At 40.9% G+C, this 19,799-nt stretch overlaps 1 protein-coding gene across 2 annotated transcripts in view; it reads left to right on the plus strand.

Moving 5' to 3' along the window:
- Positions 1 to 19,799, plus strand: part of SLC25A21 (solute carrier family 25 member 21) — a 273,159-nt gene that overhangs the window by 785 nt on the left and 252,575 nt on the right. The window lies entirely within an intron of this gene.

Genomic DNA, 19,799 nt, shown 5'->3' on the forward strand with positions numbered 1-19,799 from the left:
GAATGGGCTCCTCTTTGGGCTTGAAAGGAAGGGGGAGTTGATGTACCAGGAGGAAGGGCTGTTTGCTTCTGGAGTGAAACAGATAAACGTGTGCTTTTGTGTGTACGATGCGATATAGCAGGCACGTCCAACTCCCAAGGATTGCGATCTACTCCCAGTGTAAAAAACTGGCAGTGATCTACCCATTGATATTAGAGGGAGGAGGAGCCACAGTTGTTAAGCTTTTTTAAGGGAAGATGGATCAGAGTTGTTGACCGTTTTGGGGGGAGGACTGACCAGAGTTGTTGAGCTTTGGGGGGGGGGACAGAGCAGAGTTGTTGAACTTTTTGGGGGCAAATGCCATACATGACAAACATTCATTCCCCCGTTATTTAAATCCCGCGATCGATAAGGGTCCCGCGATCCACCTGGAGCACCCACGGATCCACCTATCGATAGAGGTAGACCGGTTGAACATGTCTGCGATACAGGACCAGGCAGACGCTTTCTAAAGCATTAAGCGGCACTTCCTAGATTCTTCTCTGAAAGGATGCACTAAGTTGTTTCTCACAGTGACTGGAGAAATTGAGATGTGAAACAAGCCGCAAAGATCTGACAGCCAGAAACAGTGTTTTAATTGCTTGAAAACATTCAGCCCAACTAACAGTTCTGTATAATTTGAGGCCTTTTATTTGTGTTGTGAACTCTGGTTGGCTTGCCCTATTTGACTGTTCTTCTCAACTTAGTTCTAGTGGGCCAATCGCCAATGCTACAATCTATTTTCTGATCTTCACAGATGCTTTGAACTTCCCTGTTTTGCACACCATCATAGTTACTTGTATATGTGTGTGCTGCATATATGTATCATAACCATCATACACTCAGTTCAATGCGAACTCTTTGAGGTTTTAAATTAAAACCTAAATGAAACTGGAAACCAAGGGGTGGGATTTACTCTTTGTCTCTCCATTTTACTCTTTTTGTGAGTACTGTACAATGATGTGTTTGTTTGCTTATTTTTAATTAATTAGAATGAAGAAAAGGAGGCCCCTCTGCTCATTCAGAGAAAGGACATTCAGGAACAGACAGGTTGCCAAATAGCACAGCAGGCAGCAAATTGGAGTCTTTGGGGGCAGTTATTCTTGGCCACAAAACTAGCAAGTAATACGATGCTCATCTTGTAGCATTTCTCTTTCTGTAAATAAGAACATAAGATCAGGCTAATGTGGGCCATCTAGTCCAGCATCCTGTTCTCATGGCGGCCAGCCAGATACAAGCAAGACCTGACCCACAAGAACACTCTCCCCTCCTGTAGTTTCCAGCAACTACTATGCGGAAGTATACTGACTCCAACTGTGGAGGCCCAGCATAGTTGTTATGGCTGGTAGCCATTGATTGCCTTATTCTTCACAAATTTGTCCATTCCTCTTCCACAGACATCTAAGTTAGTGGCTGTCACTGGTGGCTTCTTATTTTGTGACTGCTAAGTGTACTCGGGAGTCTTTGGTGACGTATGTTGTTGAAAGCTTTTTGCAAGACTGGACCCCTGACCATTAGGTCCATTCGAGGATGACTCTGGGGTTGCCTCTCGCTTTATTGGCTGAGGGAGCCGGCGTACAGCTTCCGGGTCATGTGGCCAGCATGACTAAGCCACTTCTGGCGAACCAGAGCAGTGCACAGAAACGCCGTTTACCTATTTATCTACTTGCACTTTGAGGTGCTTTCGTACTGCTAGGTTGGCAAGAGCAGGGGCCGAGCAACGGGAACTCATCCCGTTGCGGAGATTCGAACCGCCAACCTTCTGATTGGCAAGCCTAGGCTCTGTGGTTTAACCCACATTGCCACCCGTGTCCCAACGCTATATACGCTGTGTACGCTATGCCAACCAGACCCACCTCTATATGCTTGTTGACACTCTCAAAGAACTCTTTGACAGTTTAAAGTTTATTGATTTTTGAGAATACAGCAGCAAAACAAATCAATAGGGTGTACAAATAAATCTAAGGAAAACAAAAGGAGTGTGGTGGAGTCTCTTTCTTTGGAGGTCTTTAAGCGGAGGCTTGGCAGCCATCTGTCAGGAATGCTTTGATGGTGTTTCCTGCTTGGCAGAGTGTTGGACTGGATGGCCCTTGTGGTCTCTGCCAACTCTATGATTCTATGAAAAAGCCATAACTGTGACTGAGTGAAGTACAGGGAACCCCTGTTTTGTGCAGGGGTTACGTTCCAGGTGATCATGCATGTTGGTTATACCCCATTATGTGGTCTTCCTGGTCTGAACACAGCCTGCGCATGCACTGCCACACATTCTTTGAACGTGCGCAAGTTGCCTGTACAGAGTTTGTTTACATCATCTTCATCTGCAGCATGAAGAAATAAATATCGAACTCTAATAGGGCTGTGAGACACGACTTGCGCTTGCATAAGCCATGCAGATTCTGTTTGTTTTCTTTATCTTTAGCAATACTTTCCACCAGTTTTCCTGAGATAGATTTTAAGCTAACCAGCCTGTAATTTCCAGGATCTCCATGGATCCCTTAAAAAAGATGTTACATTGCCCACTTTCTGGTTCTCGGATATGGAGGCTGAACTGAGGAACAAGTTACATATTTTTGTTAGAAGGTAAACCATTTCACACTTGAGTTTTTTTGAAGAAGACTCTGGTTGAATGCCCTCTGAACTTGACAATTTGTCAGTTTTATATTTTGTCTATTTGGCCTAGATTTCACCACCGCTTTCTGCCTCAGTTCCTCTGACTCACTTCCTGCAAAAGTTGGTTCAGGCCCTGGGATCTGTGCTATACCCTCCATTGTGAAGGTGAATGCAAATCATTCATTCAGTTTCTCTGCAATCTCTTTATTCTCCTTCAGCAGTTGTTTTTACTCCTGTCAACCAGGGGCCCAACAGCCTCTCTGGATTCTCTCTTGCTACTAATGTATTAAAATGTTTTTAGCAGTGTGTTTCTTTAATTCTTTTTAGCTATTTTATAGTATACATGTATCACATATATTTAACATGCATTATACTGCAATGTGTTCATGAGTGCAAATAACTGAGAGAAAGACTATATAGTGACTGCAATCTTGTATCCACCTGCTGTTCCAGGCTGAAGTCAGTAGGACTGACTTCCACAGAGTAGCATTGCATAGAGTAGCACTGTTAGCTGCTTAAGGGAATTGGTTGTGCCTGCACACATCTGCTCCGCCCCTCGTCAACCCACCCAAAAAACACCAGTAAGGAGGTTGCTTTGTCATATACTGTATGTGCTAAATTGGCCACTGGATGGCAGTATAATGCTGCTTTAATATATTTTAAAAACTGATAAAAGAACAAAACATGTCTAAACATGCTGTCTTTACAGGTGAGTATCAGATTTATGTAGCATGGATGGGGGAAAGCGTTTAGTAGAGAAAATGAAATACCATTTTTACTGAGAAGAAAAGCTATGTTTATTTTGTTTAGAAGAAACTACTACCTACCCTCATTCAGCCAATACAGTGGTACCTCGGGTTACGAACTTAATTCGTTCTGGCGATCCATTCTTAACCCGAAACCGTTCTTAACCTGAGGTACCACTTTAGCTAATGGAGCCTCCCGCCGATGCGTGATTTCCATTCTCATCCTGGGGCAAACTTTGTAACCCGAGGTACTACTTCTGGGTTAGCAGAGTTTGTAACCCGAAGTATTTGTAACCCAAGGTACTGCTGTATAGCTCTCCAAGGCAGCTCACTTACAGTAATTAAAAATAGCCATTTTAATAAAACAACACAAAATTAAAATTGACAATTTACAAAAAATAAATAAATGTCGCTGACAACAGCAATACATCATGCGTAAGATTTTCACAATTTTTATGTTGCCAAAGCTGAGGTGTGAATAATTGTCACCTAGAAAGTTATGCCATAGGTTCTTGACGGATGAGAAGAAATGGGGGAGCAGCTTGATGTATATCTTGAAAAATGGATTGTACCTTTGGTTCTGTTTAAGCAGAGATGCAAGGATAAGAGAGTCCCAGTTCCATCTGGCAGTTCCTATACCTTTTACCTTTGGTGTGTGCCTTGAACTGCAACGCTCATGATTCCTGGTAGAAAATATTGCAAGTGGTGTCCCTTTGCAGCCAATGAGGAGCTGCAAATGTTGCTGCTAGCATCACTTTACGGGGGTGGTGGTGGTTCCTAGTTCGACATTTCGTTTCCTCACCCCCCCACCCTCAGTGGGAAAACGGTGCTGCCAGCTTCACTGCCAACATCTTTTCACATTTGTAGGAAGAGGAGGTTCCCCCCCCCCCAGCTTCTTTTATCTTTGAAGGAGCCCTCCACTGCCTGGTATTCCAACCCTGTTCCCTAAAGTGACCCCTCCCTCCATGGGTGAAGAGGTTCATTGTCCACAGACCAGAGACTCATTAGGATGGCCTCATCAGAAGATCTTAACATGCTAGCGTGTCCATGTGGAAGCAGGTAGCCCTTCAGATAACTTACCCATATTCAGTGAAATGTGCCCAGGAAATGCATTTGTATAAGCATAGTTCTGCTATTCCTGGATGGATAGTAAAATTTTAGATAGAAAATTTAGTGTGGTATTGGTGAGAGTGTTCTCTCTCTCTCTCTCTCTCTCTCTGTGTGTGTGTGTGTGTGTACGCACACACATTTTTAATCATTTCCAAACTTATTTGGCAAGTTCAATTCCTGCTTTGCGTACTACTGTATTTGCACTTTTTAAAGGGCCAAATTACATGTTACATTAAGATATCTTAAAAAGCACATTTAATGTTGGCTCCTTGGTTTTCCATGGAAATGCAGAAGCATACCCCACCTGACCCAGTTGAGAGCATAACAGGTTGGGAGGTAGGGATCAACCATTTCTTTCCAATGCCAGATGGCAGCTGAAAACCACTCTGCTACTATTTGCCCTTAAAAGTGCTGTGGGAGAGCAGCTGAGCTGGGATCTTTTGACATTTTTTGTCTCCAAACAGGCACAAGAAGGAAAAACTTAACCCTCCCTTCCTCTCCATACTCACAGTCCAGATCTGGATCAGGTTCCACTTTTTTTTTTTTAAGGAAAAGCAACCCAGTGTGCTAAAATATAATTTCAGGAAGTTCAGTTCTGAAGAGTGCAATATTAGACCAGTATTCCGAAGCTGTTCTGCACTAAAACTTGCTTATATGAGATTGTGCTTTGTAGGCATAAACTGCAACCCAGTATTAGATGGGGATCAAATTGCTTCAGGAAGCTTTATAGCTGTATATAGCTTTTGTGTTTGTGACACATTTGGGGAAATAGTTCACCGTGCACATGAGTTAAGGGCAGAATGACAAACAAGTCTTGCTCTTTAGAGGATTCTGAAGGAAGTAAAAGGTAGCACAGTACTGTATTGTGGTGAAAACCTGGCATTTGTTTTCATTGTAGCACAACAGACAGCAGTATGTTCAACCAAATTTGACACAAAACACACAGATACATAATAGCAATTTATCCTCTTGTATAAGCAAGATCTGTCATATCCCCCACCCCTTGGTAGCTGCTTTTAAAGTAAAAAAGGGTAGGGGAGAGTTGTGATTTCTAATTCAGACCTCCCACATCATCCCTGTTTTCGGCTCTTATCAAGGTTCAACCCAATTTCCAAGTATTACTTCAGTGGAAGAAACTGAGGGTGTTACCAGGTTGGGGATTAATTTGCAAATGGGTCATTGTTGGTAGCAGGTTCCTCCTCCTTTGCCCCCAATTTAGTGGATTAACCCTTCAAAATGAATATTAAAGGGGGTAATATGGGCTGGCATTTTGCTGCCAATCATGCCACGTGGACAGTGTAAAAAGCTTGCATGCATAAGAACCACCAATCTCACTATCAACACCCATCTGGATGCAGCCATAGAAACACTTGAGTGAAACTGACTGCTGAAGATGACTAATGTGCCAAGAGTTTTCACATTTACCATCCCAAGCTGTTTCTGAAAATAGAAGCACAATATTGCTGTTGCTTTGGCTGTAGTGTTGGGCTCCTAGGTGCTTGCTTGTAATATTAGTGGTTACGGTGCAAAAAAGGCTACTTTACAAAGTGTAATGTTATGAGTTTGTGGGTGGCGGCTCTTACCAACCTCTTCTTTAGACACTCCTTATAACAACCGTGTATTATAACATTTATATCATGCTTTTTCTCCAAGGAGCTAAACATTCTCCCCTCTCCCCATTGCTATCTCCCAATGACCCACTGAGTTGAGTTGGTTAGTTGGATTGAGAAACAGTGACTAACCCACAGTTATCAAGCAAATTTCCTGGCTCAAGACTCAAGAAGGGATTTTGACCTGGCTCTTCCTGTTCCTAGTCCAACAATCAGATTCCTACACCACACTGGTTCGGTATGGTAGGACATAGTTACTATGGTTTCCGGGCACAATTCAAAGTGTTGGTGCTGACCTTTAAAGCCCTAAATGGCCTCGGCCCAGTATACCTGAAGGAGCGTCTCCACCCCCATTGTTCAACCCAGACACTGAGGTCCTGCTCCAAGGGCCTTCTGGCAGTTCCCTCACTGTGAGAAGCGAAGTTACAGGGAACCAGACAGAGGAGCCTTCTTGGTAGTGGCGCCCGCTCTGTGGAACACCCTCCTATCAGATGTCAAGGAAATAAACAACTATCTGATGTTTAGAAGACATCTGAAGGCAGCCCTGTTTAGGGAAGTTTTTAATGATTGATGTTTTAATGTATTTTTACTCTTTTGTTGGAAGCCACCCAGAGTGGCTGGGGAATAAATTATTTGTTTATTTATTTGTTTATAGACAGGATGAACATGGGCAAAGTTGCTGTGGCTGATGGAATCCAACCATATCTGGAGGCCCACAATTTTCTCATCCCTGGCCTAAGTCTGCTTAGTGAGGCAGAAATGATATTCAAACTGTCACTCGACCATTGCTAGTAACTCTTCTATGTAAGATCGGAACCATCATTAAAAACTATTGACATCATGATTACAATTAAGAAAGCACCAGGGGCACTGTGGCTGTCTAGAACATTTCTGTTTACACAGGGCTTTTCTGATATATGGCTCCACAGTTGGTTAGTGTGTATCACTGTCCAGATCTTGACTATTTTTATTCTGTTTTATGGATGTATTACATTCACTGCCCAGATACTGTTTATTGTGTGGTAGCCATGAAAGAAAGAAAGTTCCTTTCCCTTCTGCAAGTGCCATGCCCATGTCATTGACTGGTAGGGAGGTGTGTGAGGGAGGAGGGGAAGAATGAGACATGGGGCTGCTTTGGGTGGTAGTGTTGTTCAAGCATTATGTGTTCTTGAATGATATGCCCTATTGATTTAAGCAGGTGAGTTAAGCGTAGTTGCACTGGTATGGTATGGAATCCACATGGTATGGAGCCAGGAACTCAAAGGGACAGATGCCACACACTGTTTGTAGCTGTTGAAATGTTTTGCTTTGGCTTATTATGTTCCTTTAGAAATAGATAAATAAATATTGTTGCTCACTCAATACCTCTGTTATATTACATTAGTGCAGGACTTCAAATATTAAAATTGTCAGAGCACTAGTCTTGTTTCTCAAGTACTGAACAGAGGATATTGCCCAAAATTAGAGTAAATATAAATCAATGTCATATTCTTGGTATGAAATTATGTTGCTTTAATGTCAATAAACTTTAAATTCAGACTTTTCTTATTAGAATAAATGTTTCCTCTTAAAATGCATGATAATCACAATCAAGACTAAATTTGTTCTGTTATTTATTTTTTAAATGATTGTACATGTTTAGTAGACTTTTGATTTAAATCCCTGTGGATATATTGGAGACAGATGTTTAGATGACCTCATGTTTAAAGTAATGTTATATTTGGACACCAAATTAAATTGTCTTTAAAATCTTTCCTTATAAGAGAGACTGTTAGACGGTAATCAATAATTTACGTTAGAAATATGCCATTTTATTGAATGACATTCTTAACATTTGTAGGTGTGTGTTTTATACACATATAAAATCTATATTTCAGGAAAGTTCTGATTATGCAAGTTGTTTACATATGAAAATAATGTTTCTGGCTGGGAGATTAAATGAGAAACAGATTTCTGAAGTCCCTTGAATTTGAATGCAAATTTGCCATATCATTCTGACTCTCCCCCCACCCCACCCCCACTTTGGTAAATGACTGCAATAAGCTTTTAATAGTACTGGCGGGAGAAGACTCATTAATTTTGAATTGTAAATTTCTTATAACTAATTTCTTTTTTCTTTTAAAAAGCACAATCCTAACCATGTTTGCTCAGAAGTAAGGCCGACTGACAAGTGTGCTTAGGATTTTAAGCAATCCTGTCATTACTTTTAAGTAACACAACAGTAGGCTGGTATGCCAAGTTTTAAATCTTGAAATACTGTACCCAGCAATTATAATAATTGGTCTATAATAATTAGAAATACATAGTGTTACTTGGGCGTTAAAATGATAAATTGATCTAAATTGAAATATTCTGTTCGTGGTACTCTCTTTTGTGTGCTTTTTCATAAGCAAAGTTTGTGCAACTAGTATGTAAATTTTTGCAGCTGTCATTAAAATGCCGGCATTAATTTGGAGAATTGCACACATTTCTTATAGTTCACTGTAGTAAATAGTGTTTCTTAGCTTTTAGTGCCATAGCATTAGTTACTCAATTTTATCTAAAAACAAAAGAGAAAGGTTGCAATAAATGCTAATAAGAGTGTTTTGCAACGAAGAAGTATGATACATAGATCTAAGCTTGCCAAACTGGCAAGAAAAAAAGTTGGCCCGCACCATTTTTATTTATTTTTCTTTTGGGCCAGTTGCCTGAAAAACTGGAGGCTGGCTCCCTCCTCTGTCACTTTATTTTAACTGTACAGCTTAGAGGAACAGTGCTGTCTCCTTCTCCACACCTGCCAAAAATACTGCATAAGATCCAGCAAAGAAACAGGACTAATGTTTTTTTTCCTGTTTTTCCGACCTCATGCTGGGCACGGCTGCAGTTGTACAGATACATCACTGCCTGCCAACAGTACAGAAACCTACTAGAAAATAAGTTCAGCCCTTCCTCCTCTGAGGTTCAGCTGTATGCAGACTGCTGGAATTTGTCTGGTTGAAGGGTCTTGTCCTCCACATTGCAAGCAACCTTTCCCAACCTGGCCAATGGTCAGATCTGATGTAAATCACATTAAGACATCGCGGTATAAAGTGATACATAAAGAATAGTATAATAATTAAAGCTGGAGTCCAAAATATCTGGAGGGCACAAGGCTGGGGAAATCTTGGGAAAGGGAATCATCCTCGCATTTGCAACTATTGGGCTGCCTGGAAAAAGCCAAAGGAGGTAGAGGGACCAATTGGTGGCAGCAAGTGACTGAAGAGAATACTGCTAGCTAGGCGCTCTTTCTTCAGCTTCCCGCCTCCCAGGTCTTGGTGCCCCCACTGTAAACAGTTTGAGATCCACCTGTTGATTAACTGCAGTAATTGGGACAATACTGTCACCTCCCATGGAAGGAGTTGCAGAGTTTGTCCTGAATTTGTTTGTTTTGTGCCTTACTTATATAATATTGTGCTTTGTATAGCTGCTGGTAATATTGATTGTAAAATACTACATTATAAACAATTGCAGAAAAATTATGCTTTTATGTATGAAAGCATGGTTCCTACGGAAACCAGGAATAGATCACTTAAGACAAGACTTTTTAATTCTTCTTGACCGGGCAATTTGGTGCTTTAAGAATAAATCGCATGACTATCTTGCATGCTAGACTCAAGCCCAGCTTGGAAATTTGTGAATGCGTATCTAAAAAGCATTTGTCGAAAATTTTATTTGGTAGATGAAAGGTATTCTACACTGAAGTTGGTTTGGTGCCACGTGCTGACTGAACCTTTTGCCCAGCTGAATCCAAATAGTCCATACTATGATCTAAGGCTGCAAAATCCTACACCCTGTACAAGTGGAACAACATGTATAGTGGCAACTCAAAACAAATAACCAGACTGCCTACTGTCTTTAAGCTCTACAATTGCAAAAGTGTGGAGCAAGTGAAAGCTGTGAACAAAAGTATATCTTTCCTCCATTTTTTAATGCCAAATTTTCCATGAAGACGAACCTCCAAATGCTTGAAACATCTTGGATTATTCAGTAAATTTCAGTTTGCACCTATTACTGGATTTAGTCTTGACCTCTACTAAGCTAGTGCCATTGGCTTACTCTGCTTGGAAACTCAAAGAGTTCAAGAGTTGAATTCAGCTATAATTTATGTATATGTTGTATCCATTGATTCCAGCGGGGCTAAGTATGGTTGCTCCAGCTTTGCTGTTTTGTGAATCACACTTGACACACTTTGATTTCATAGTGTTCTGGGATAAATTTAATGTGTTTTTTGAAAAGAAAATTCTTCACAGCTGTAGCCTCTCACTGTACATATTAATCCTTAACTTTAAAAATGAGAACATGCTCCTTTTTTATTGGAAGGATATGTTCTTGTGGCTTTGAAATGTATCACTTTAAAAAGGTTCCAATAACGCGAGCCTGACTCTGAAAGCAATGTTAGATCATGAGTAAGATTACCTATAAGGTTGAATATTTTAGAAATGTTCTGAGATGCCAACAGTATGTATGATTAATGCATTGCGTATTTGTAAAATGGCATGGGTTTTCAGAGCTAGGCATTTCTCTTGAACTCTCCAATGCTATCAAATGAAGTTACATGAGCATAGCCCCAAGTGATTATGTGGACAGTTTATGTTACTGCCAGAATTTGCTTATTTTACCTTGCAAGTGAAATCTTTGACACTTACAGCATTTTGAAGAAGTACACAGGCCTGAAATAACATATGTGTGATATGTTTTTGTTCAAGTTTATACTATCTGTTTGTTTCTCTAGCTGCTGAAACTATATTTACAACTGCTGGTGTTTCTGCAGATTATGCTTTTTAATAATATTAAACTGAAACTTTAACAGGTTATACCATTTTCATGTCCCAGTTCTATGAATTCATAGTTCTCTTTCTTTATGAAACTGGGATGTTATGAAATGTTCTAATAGTGTACAAGGAATGTATATGTATATGCCAGCACATCTGAAGTCATAATATGAAACAATTCTTTTGTAAATGTCTTCCCCACCCTGCAACTCCTGCTTCCAGCCCAGGTCTATTCGTCACTAGAATATCGTTCAGACAGGTGGGCCTTGTTTCCACAATATTTGTCATTCTTCATGGAGATGTGGCTGAAACATGACCAGATATGTTTTTATTTTATTTTTGTAATTTGAGAATAATCCATCACCAAGGTGAGACAATATGTCTGCCAAGCCCTGAAAAGTCAGTTTACCAGATGCATACCTTAGATTTTTTCAACTCTCGTATCTTTGCTATATCTGTGGCCATCTACCAGTTATTCTTGCCTTGAAAATAATGTGACCTATTGCTCTGTTGCTATAGATATTAATAACTACCCTTAAGAACATAAAACGAGTTCTGGTGGATTAGACTAAGAGTCCATCTAGCCAAGCATAAGTATTTCCCACAATAGCCAACTACATGCCTGTGAGAAGCTCACAAATGCAGCAGGAGCTCAGTAGTCCTTCTGTTGTGCCCCAGCAATTGGTTCTGATTCTGAAGGCAGGTTTTTTATTTTATTATAATGAGAATATTGTTGAGATCTGCTCTCTCTCTGTCTGTGTGTCGAGTTGGTAAAAATAAATAAGCAAACGAAGTCTTAATTCATAGGGATAGCCAGTGTGTTGCTCTCCAGATGTTATGAACCACAATTTCCATGACCCCCACCTGATGCTCAATAGTCAGGAACGATGTGAGTTTATAGTCCACAACATCTGGAAGCACCATGTTGTCTACCTTTGCATCAGACATTCCATGAACTTTTCGTTTTTGTTTCCTTCAAGGAACATGAGAAAGTTAGGTCCGTTAATTTCAGTGAGTCTAGTTTGAACACAACTTAGTTCACAAAATGGTCCCAGGACGGGTTACAAAAAGGGCTGACACTTCAGCAGTCTCCTTGTCCATTCTGTAGAATACTTCAAAGTGTTTCATACTTCAGCAAAAACGTTTCAAAAGGAGACTCAGATGTGAAGCTGCTGAGTTGGAATGTATTACCATCTCTGAGTCTGTCAGACTCGGCATCAGTAGGGACTGGGAGTGGCTAGCTTAAAGCAGAAAGAAAATGTCCCCTTTGAGTAGTATAATCTTGCTTTGCGAACTCCTAACCAGCTGGGAGTGGGTCACACCCACTTTTACTGAATCTCTTATTCGTTTGTGCACTGCACAGTCATCTATTGGTCTTTAGCTTCACTTTTTGTAGGATTATTCTCCCAACTCTTTCTTCACTCTGTTTTTATGAGATAGATAGATAGGTGGTGTTGTCGTCTAAACCACCAAGCCTCTTGGGCTTAGTACCGGTAATTGCAAGGTTGACAGTTGCTCTGTCCCAGCTCCTGCCAACCTAGCAGTTCAAAAGCATACCAGCACAAGTAGATAAATAGGTACTGCTGCGGCGGGAAGGTAAATGGCGTTTCCATGTGCTCTGGCACTCGTCACGGTGTCCCATTGTGCCAGAAGCGGTTCAGTCATGCTGGCCACATGACCTGGAAAGCTGTCTGTGGACAAACGCCAGCTCCCTCTGCCTGAAACTGGAGATGAACGCCGCACCCCATAGTTGAATTCAACTGGACTTAACCATCCAGGGGCCTTTACCTTTTACCTTACACACCTATCCATTGAAATGACCACTTAACGTCTTTGGCAAAGTAAGCTCTGGCCGATGAAGGTTTAGTAGGCCGCAATAAATTTGTTAGCCTGGTGCCTCAGGACCATTTGTTGTGTTTGTTGTGACAGACACCCTCTGTGGACATTTTTCTCACTGTATCTTTTTACCTCTGCAGAGAGCACCTTTCTTCCTCAGCGAATAAACAGTGCATTTTTGTAGCAATGAGTGTCACAGTATGTCCTGTCCTCCCCTCAGCTGTCATTGTGGCATAGCATTAGCACAGGACAAGGTGAGGCCACCCTCCTGCAAGGACAAAGCCTTGAGAATCCTCCGGAAAAATAATCTCTCAAAGGACCTGTTGATGGCATTTTACCATTGTACTGTTGAGAGTGTATTAACCTATGGTCTGTGTGTGTGGTTTGGGAGTTGCACGATCAGGGAAAGAACAATGCTGTCCAGGGTTGTAAAGACTGCGGAGAGAATAATTGGGTGCACTCTTCCCACCTTGGATCAAATCTATGCCTCCAGGTGGTATAAGAAAGCTGCAGAGATAGTTCAGGATAGTGCGCACCCCGGAAATTATCTCTTTCAGCTCCTGCCTTCTGGAAGAAGGTACAGGGTTATAAAGACCAGGACTAGCCACCTGAGAAACAGTTCCTATCCAAAAGCGATTTTGGCTTTAAAGGCAGTCTCTAAGTGAGTGTTTGTTTTTAGTTGTGGGGCATCAGAGTTTTTAGGGGACTTATCAGGTAGGGTATTAAAGTTTAGGAGGTTAATTATGCATAGGCGGGATGGGGAATGAGTCAACAGGCACTTTCAGGATAGTAGGCTTGTCGGTTTTTGCATGTCTGATGTAGATTTTTCAATTTTGTTGTTCTGTGTGGGACAATGACAATAAAGATTATCGCATCGTATTTGTAGCACCACCCAAGCCACCTTTATCTATGCTGCTTGGTGGTGCTACCTGAGTCATCACTTCACATGGAGGCATGGCAGGGCCTCCCACTGACTGGCTCTGAAATGTTAACTATTCCAATTTTTGCATGAAATGGGCTACCATGTGTACTTTTTTAAAGGTTAATTGTTGTCTTAAAATAGGTGTCCAATGCATTAATAAGCCACACATCTATTTCCTGTTGGCATAGCGCCTACGTATTACATAACTGGTTGCAAATTTACTCCATGTTTGCCTGAACGTTTTGATTGCTGACTTTAATGGCTTTCTTCCCATTCTGCTACAGAGACAGATCCTGTCCCATAATTAGTTTAGCTTTCGTAAGGGTTCACGCCCTCTCTTTCTTTCATCTTCTTTCCTATGCCACGCCTGCGTATCCACCTGCATCATCGCATAAAGATACAACTTCTAATTTCATTGTGCTGCTTTAAACTGTTTTAATTTTGATAGACTGGTATTAGCTGCTCTCCCCGCCCCCTTCTAACATAGCTTCAAACTGATACTTAATGTGGTTTGAACATGTTTTGCCAGTATATTCCTCCAGATCTTCTTTTCACAAAAGGTATTTTGATAACATTTGCCTTTAAAAAGAAAATGATAAATACCAATATAAGCATACAAACCCTGAGAACATTTGTCATCGCACTGTTATTCTAGTTTATTTCATTATTGTGTAGCAAGAAAAGCAAACGACTGGGTTTTTCAGGGGTATGACAACTGCACTGTTAAGACATGTACAAAATTCTTACTGCATTGCTTATTTCAACAACCTTCATTTCTTCCAGGGCCTTTAACACTTCATTGCCTGCATCTCAGGATGCCAAATGCTGCTGTTATTTATCACACTTTATATATTTTCTATTTCTTACACCCAGCATCAATCTACAACCAGTGTGGTGAGATAATTAAAAAGACTGGACAGGGAGATTGTGAGTGGCTGTTGCGGGCGGAGAGTCGGCTGAACTGGTGGTGAGCTGTGGCGCTAACCCAGTTAAAGTAATATAGTGCAAAATGAGCAGAAAATGGTGGTTGTCTCCTCCAAGTTGCCATCATGCTAAGAATAGAGCCTGGCCACAGTTTTCCAAACCTCACATTTAGAGCACTGCAGTATACTCTACGTAGGGTTATATAGCCTGGAAGCTGCAGCTGATATAGTGCACAGCAGCAAGACTGCTGTTTCGGTCCAGGGATGGAATCACACAATATCTTTGCTTTGGGATCTGCACTGGGTGCCTATATGCTACTAGAGCCAAATGAAGGCTCTGACATTTGTATCTAAATCCCTAAGAGGCTCAGGATCCAAAAACTTGAATAAGTGCCTCCTTCAGTTCATACTGGTCTATGCCTTTCAATCAGTGGGGGAGTTCCTGTTGGTGGTCCTGCATAAATTATTATTATTATTATTATTATTATTATTATTATTATTATTATTATTATTATATGTTAAACAATGGCATCAAACAGGGATTTCTCTGAAGTGGCACCCTGACTGTGCAACTCTCTCCCTTTCACAGTTGGAAAATCCCCCTTAACAGTAACTTTCTGATGCTAGTCAAAGGCATTTTTGTTAATTTTGGCTTTGCGGGTGTAATAATTGCAACCATGTTAGATACAGTATCAGAATGCTGTGGGGTTGTTGTTTGCGGCTTACATTTTCAATTCAACTTCTAACTTTCATTTTTTTTTTACAATATATCAAATGGTATGAGATGTTATATTTGATGGAATGATACTGTAAGCCTCTCTGTGGTCTGTTCGATGAAGGCAGGGAAGAAATTCAAATGATAAATGATAAGCACAAGGTTATTGCTTAACCCGGAGATGGGGAACTAGTGGCTGCTAGATGTCATTGCTACCTGCCTACGCAATTATACAGAAAGGGGCACACGATACAAATTGTGTGCTAGTGCTACCTGCCTAGGCATGGCACACAGTTAATGCCTAGCCAGGCGGCAAGGCATTGGCCCTCCAGCCAGGCCTCTGATTGGCCCATTTTACCTTGACTTCCTGGGCAGGGAATCCCACTTGGTACTTCTTCTGGCCAGTTAATTCCCTTAACGACTGGCCAACATGTGAGCTTCTGCTGCTGGGGATGGTGAATGGGGCGATGGTCTGCAACCGCCCACTCACCTTAGAAGGGCGAGTGGCCATTGTTGATCTCCAGCTCCCAGTAGCCCCAGCAGCATGGCCAATGGTCAGGGATGAAGGACTTTGTAGTCCAGTAACATGTGGAGAGACACAGGTCCCCCATCCCTGCTCCAAGCTGACCATCATACTGTATTTAAAATACATTTAGTAGTTTATATAGTGCAGTCTGTTTTACAGAAAGAAAAGAACATTCTTTAAGCTGGTTTGCACAATTCAATGCACACTATTGCCTAATTCAATATTGCTGGCCTTGTCTGAAATGAAGAAATATGAATTTAATTTAAAACGTATGTATATAAAGTTGCAAGTTTTAAATGCATATACAATTTAATTGTTCAGTTTTACTAATTTTTATTATTTCTTTTTTAAATCACAGGGTGACATCTAACATAGCACTGGCACAAAAAAGTTAGAGAGTTAATTTTGCGTGTAAGCAGCAGCAGAAGTGGTAGCATACAAAACTTAGCTGCAGAGTATAATAACTGATTTTGCAGCATCTTTTGTAAAACATGTATTCAGTTGGGCTGTTGAGCTACACTAAGAACAGGACTCCCACTAGCAGACCGGCTGTTGTGTGAGTGAGCTGCCATAATTGGCTATCACCGGAAATTTTCCCAGTGTAACAATGTGCATCTTTGTTCAGATAAATAGAACTATCTTGTGGCAAAACACAATGGACTTCTGCACAGCTTGGGCAGCAATTTAGAGGTGGGCATATTTGGGTGTTCTTTTATAATACACAACCCCATTTTATTTGTGTTCCCTTGGAAATTATGTCCCATGGATTCCAGTGACATTTACTCTCATGCAAGTGTGCATACAGATTAATGTGCACTTACTAGTGATTAATTCCTACTGGACCCCCGTTTTTTTCTTCAGTAAATGCACACAAGATTGCACCACGATTGTTTCTTAGGAAGGCTCTGTAAATCGAAGAATAAACAAGCAGCAAGTAATGGAAGCAGACAGGAAACGAGAGTTGTTACTCTCCAGAGAATGATTAAGCTAGGCTGCAGAAGTTCCCTGATATTCCCACATTTGGAGTATTTTGTAAAAACGTGCTTTCCCCAATGCTAAAAAAAAGTTCTTAGTGGACAGGCACAGGCAACTTTAAAAGTATACAATTTGGTTCATGAAACTGACAGCCACTGTTAGAATCATGGGATCATATTTATTCTCCAGGAATCACTTACTAGCTGAACACCAAAAGATCATTATCTTGCAGCAGCTTGCTCATGAGAGACAAAGCCCCCCATGAGTGTCCTTACTGTCCTTTTAGTGATGTCTGTTCTGTTTTATGGATAGGATCCAAAGTTGTGCACATTGTTCCTCATGAGGTTTTTCAGATTCTTCCTGGTAGTAGCTCCCTGAATATTAGAGGTTGCTCTGTGTCGTACCCGTGAGGCTGCAGCTGGAAGGAATATTGGCAGCTGCTTCTGTGCATGCAGAAGTTCCTTGGACATGCCTCTGGTAATATTTGTATCCCAGTATTTACACAGCTATACTTATTTCAGTGAGACTCTGGGCTTGTCCACATATGAGCATTATTTAGCTATTCAGCCACTGCCCCCGCCCACATTTGAATTAGGAGTTTCTCACACTTGCATTTATTTGAATTTGTATATGCAGAGGCGTAGGAAGGTCAGGTGGTACCCGGTGCGGAAAATTTCTTGTTATCCCCCCATTGATCCCCCCCTGCAAAAATGGTTTTATGTTATTTCATATTTTCTTACAAAGAAATAATAACAAGTAATAATAATAATAAACTTTTATTTATATCCCGCCCTCCCCAGCTGAAGTCAGGCTCAGGGTGGCTAACATAATAACAAGTAATAATAATAACAAGTAATAATAATAATAATAATAAACTTTTATTTATATCCCGCCCTCCCCGGCTGAAGTCGGGCTCAGGGTGGCTAACATCAGATACATAACATTGGTATAAAATCAAACAATAATTAAATTACCTCCTAAAAACATCTCAAAATCAAATTAAAGTCTAATTAGATGGCTTTCCACAGGCTTAGGGTTGGGAACAGTAAGTGCTCCACTGAACTGAAATTTCAGCCTTCACGACATAGGAAAACAGCCAAGTAAACAGCTATTTTGGTTGAGGAGGGTCAAGATATTAATCAATATGCATGAAATTTCATATATAGCTATATAATCCCAGTATAGTAATATAAGACCTTTGGAGCAGGCATTAAAAAAAATTTTTTTTTGAACCACCCTAGTAGGGCAGTAATTGTTCCTTGATAATTTGTCACCCCCTCCATTATGGAACATGGGGCGAACCGCCCCCTAGGCCTCCTTGCTACACCCCTGTGTATACGAGAAGCAACTTCGGTCTTTCCTGCTAATATTGGTAGGCATTCCCTTTTGCGTTTATCCCAATCTTCTAATTTGTTGATTCTATTATGTCAGTTAAGTACTGATGGGGCATGAATGCAGATAGGTCCCCTAAGAAGTGTGCAAAAGCACAAAGTCAAGCAATTGTAAATTTCCCTGTGAAGTTTTTTGGTTTTGCTCAAATCTGAGGGATAAAATGAAATGTGTGTGTGCGTGCACTCGAGGAGTGCTGCTATTCCACCCTCACTTCCACTTCTGGCACATTTTTCCACTAGGAAACAGATCCCACTGCTGTCACCAGTGTTACATGCAACACCCAGTCTCTGCCGAGCCATAGTAAGTTTCTAGGTGGGTTTCAAGGTTGTGTTTCCATCAGAATATCAAGGCACAGTGGAGTCTGCTGTGTCTTAGAAATGTGGTTTATTCACACATATTTATACTTGAGTTTTATCAAAGGAGAGTTCACAGCATTTACATCCCAAGAGGGATTTGTCCCTCCCAGAAGTGCAACAATGGGTTCAGAGGCATCCTAAGTGCCATCTCTGTGTCATGTCTGCTGCCCTTCAGTCCCCTTCAGTCCAACTTCCAAGAGACTGCCATCTACTCCCACTATAAATAAACTGGCAGTGATCTACCCATTGGATTGACCAGAGTTGGTGAGCTTTTTGGGGGGAGGATGACCAAAGTTGTTGAGGTTTTTTTTAGGGGGAGAGACCAGGGTTGTTGAGCTTTTCTCAGGGGGAGATTCTGCCCCGTCCCCCAATTCATAACTATGTATGAATGGATAAGCTTCTGTCTCACCCTAGCCTGCTGGTTCTCAGCACACACTTTTCAAATTATTGCCCAATATATTTGATGTAGACATTTTTGATGTGATTTGCTTGTGCAGTTTTTGGATTTTGCGCAAATCTGAGGGATCAAAAGGGCAAAAAAATTCCTTGATTCAGGAGCACACCAGAAATAGTTATAAGCACAGCCAGAAAATAAGTGAAAGCATCGATGAAGTAGTGGGCATGGATAGGAGAGTAGCAGAAAGTGGTAATTGATCCAGCCACCCAAAAACTACCTGAATCATATAATCTGCAGCCTCGAGTGGAGTCTGATTTTCCCCAATTTACTGTATTGAGTATACCCAAATTTACAGGGGAAACACATAGAGACTGGTGGTGTTTGAGGGTAATATCTTGTTGATTACACATATTAAACAGGAATGCAAGCAGCTGAAAACACACAGTAAACTCTGGTGTGGACAAGCCCTACAACATCGGGATGTGCATGTGCAGAGTTTTAGTGCAGGGTCAGGAGGTACATGTTCCTGCACACATTCCTAGTCCCACATGTCACATCATGAATAAGGAAGAAGTGGTAGTAAGCTATTTGCAGTGCAAATGAACATCCTGTGCAGTGCTTGTCTTATATTTTATTATACACTAAGCCATTGAAGTGAGAACTACTTTAAGCCTTATGTATGAAATTCCTCTCAAAGTTATTATAGGAATGGCACATTCTTTGGTGCCATTCCTTTTTTTTTTAAAAAAAAAATTCATGTGCTTGAGTCATCAGATTACAAGATGCGTTCTTACACCTTACCATGTACGTCTATTGTTCTTATCATACTCATCTAATCATAATCCTTACAATAAATTATTCTTTGGTGCCATT

The sequence above is a fragment of the Lacerta agilis genome, chromosome 1, assembly GCF_009819535.1.
Source record: "Lacerta agilis isolate rLacAgi1 chromosome 1, rLacAgi1.pri, whole genome shotgun sequence".
Classification (NCBI taxonomy): domain Eukaryota; kingdom Metazoa; phylum Chordata; class Lepidosauria; order Squamata; family Lacertidae; genus Lacerta; species Lacerta agilis.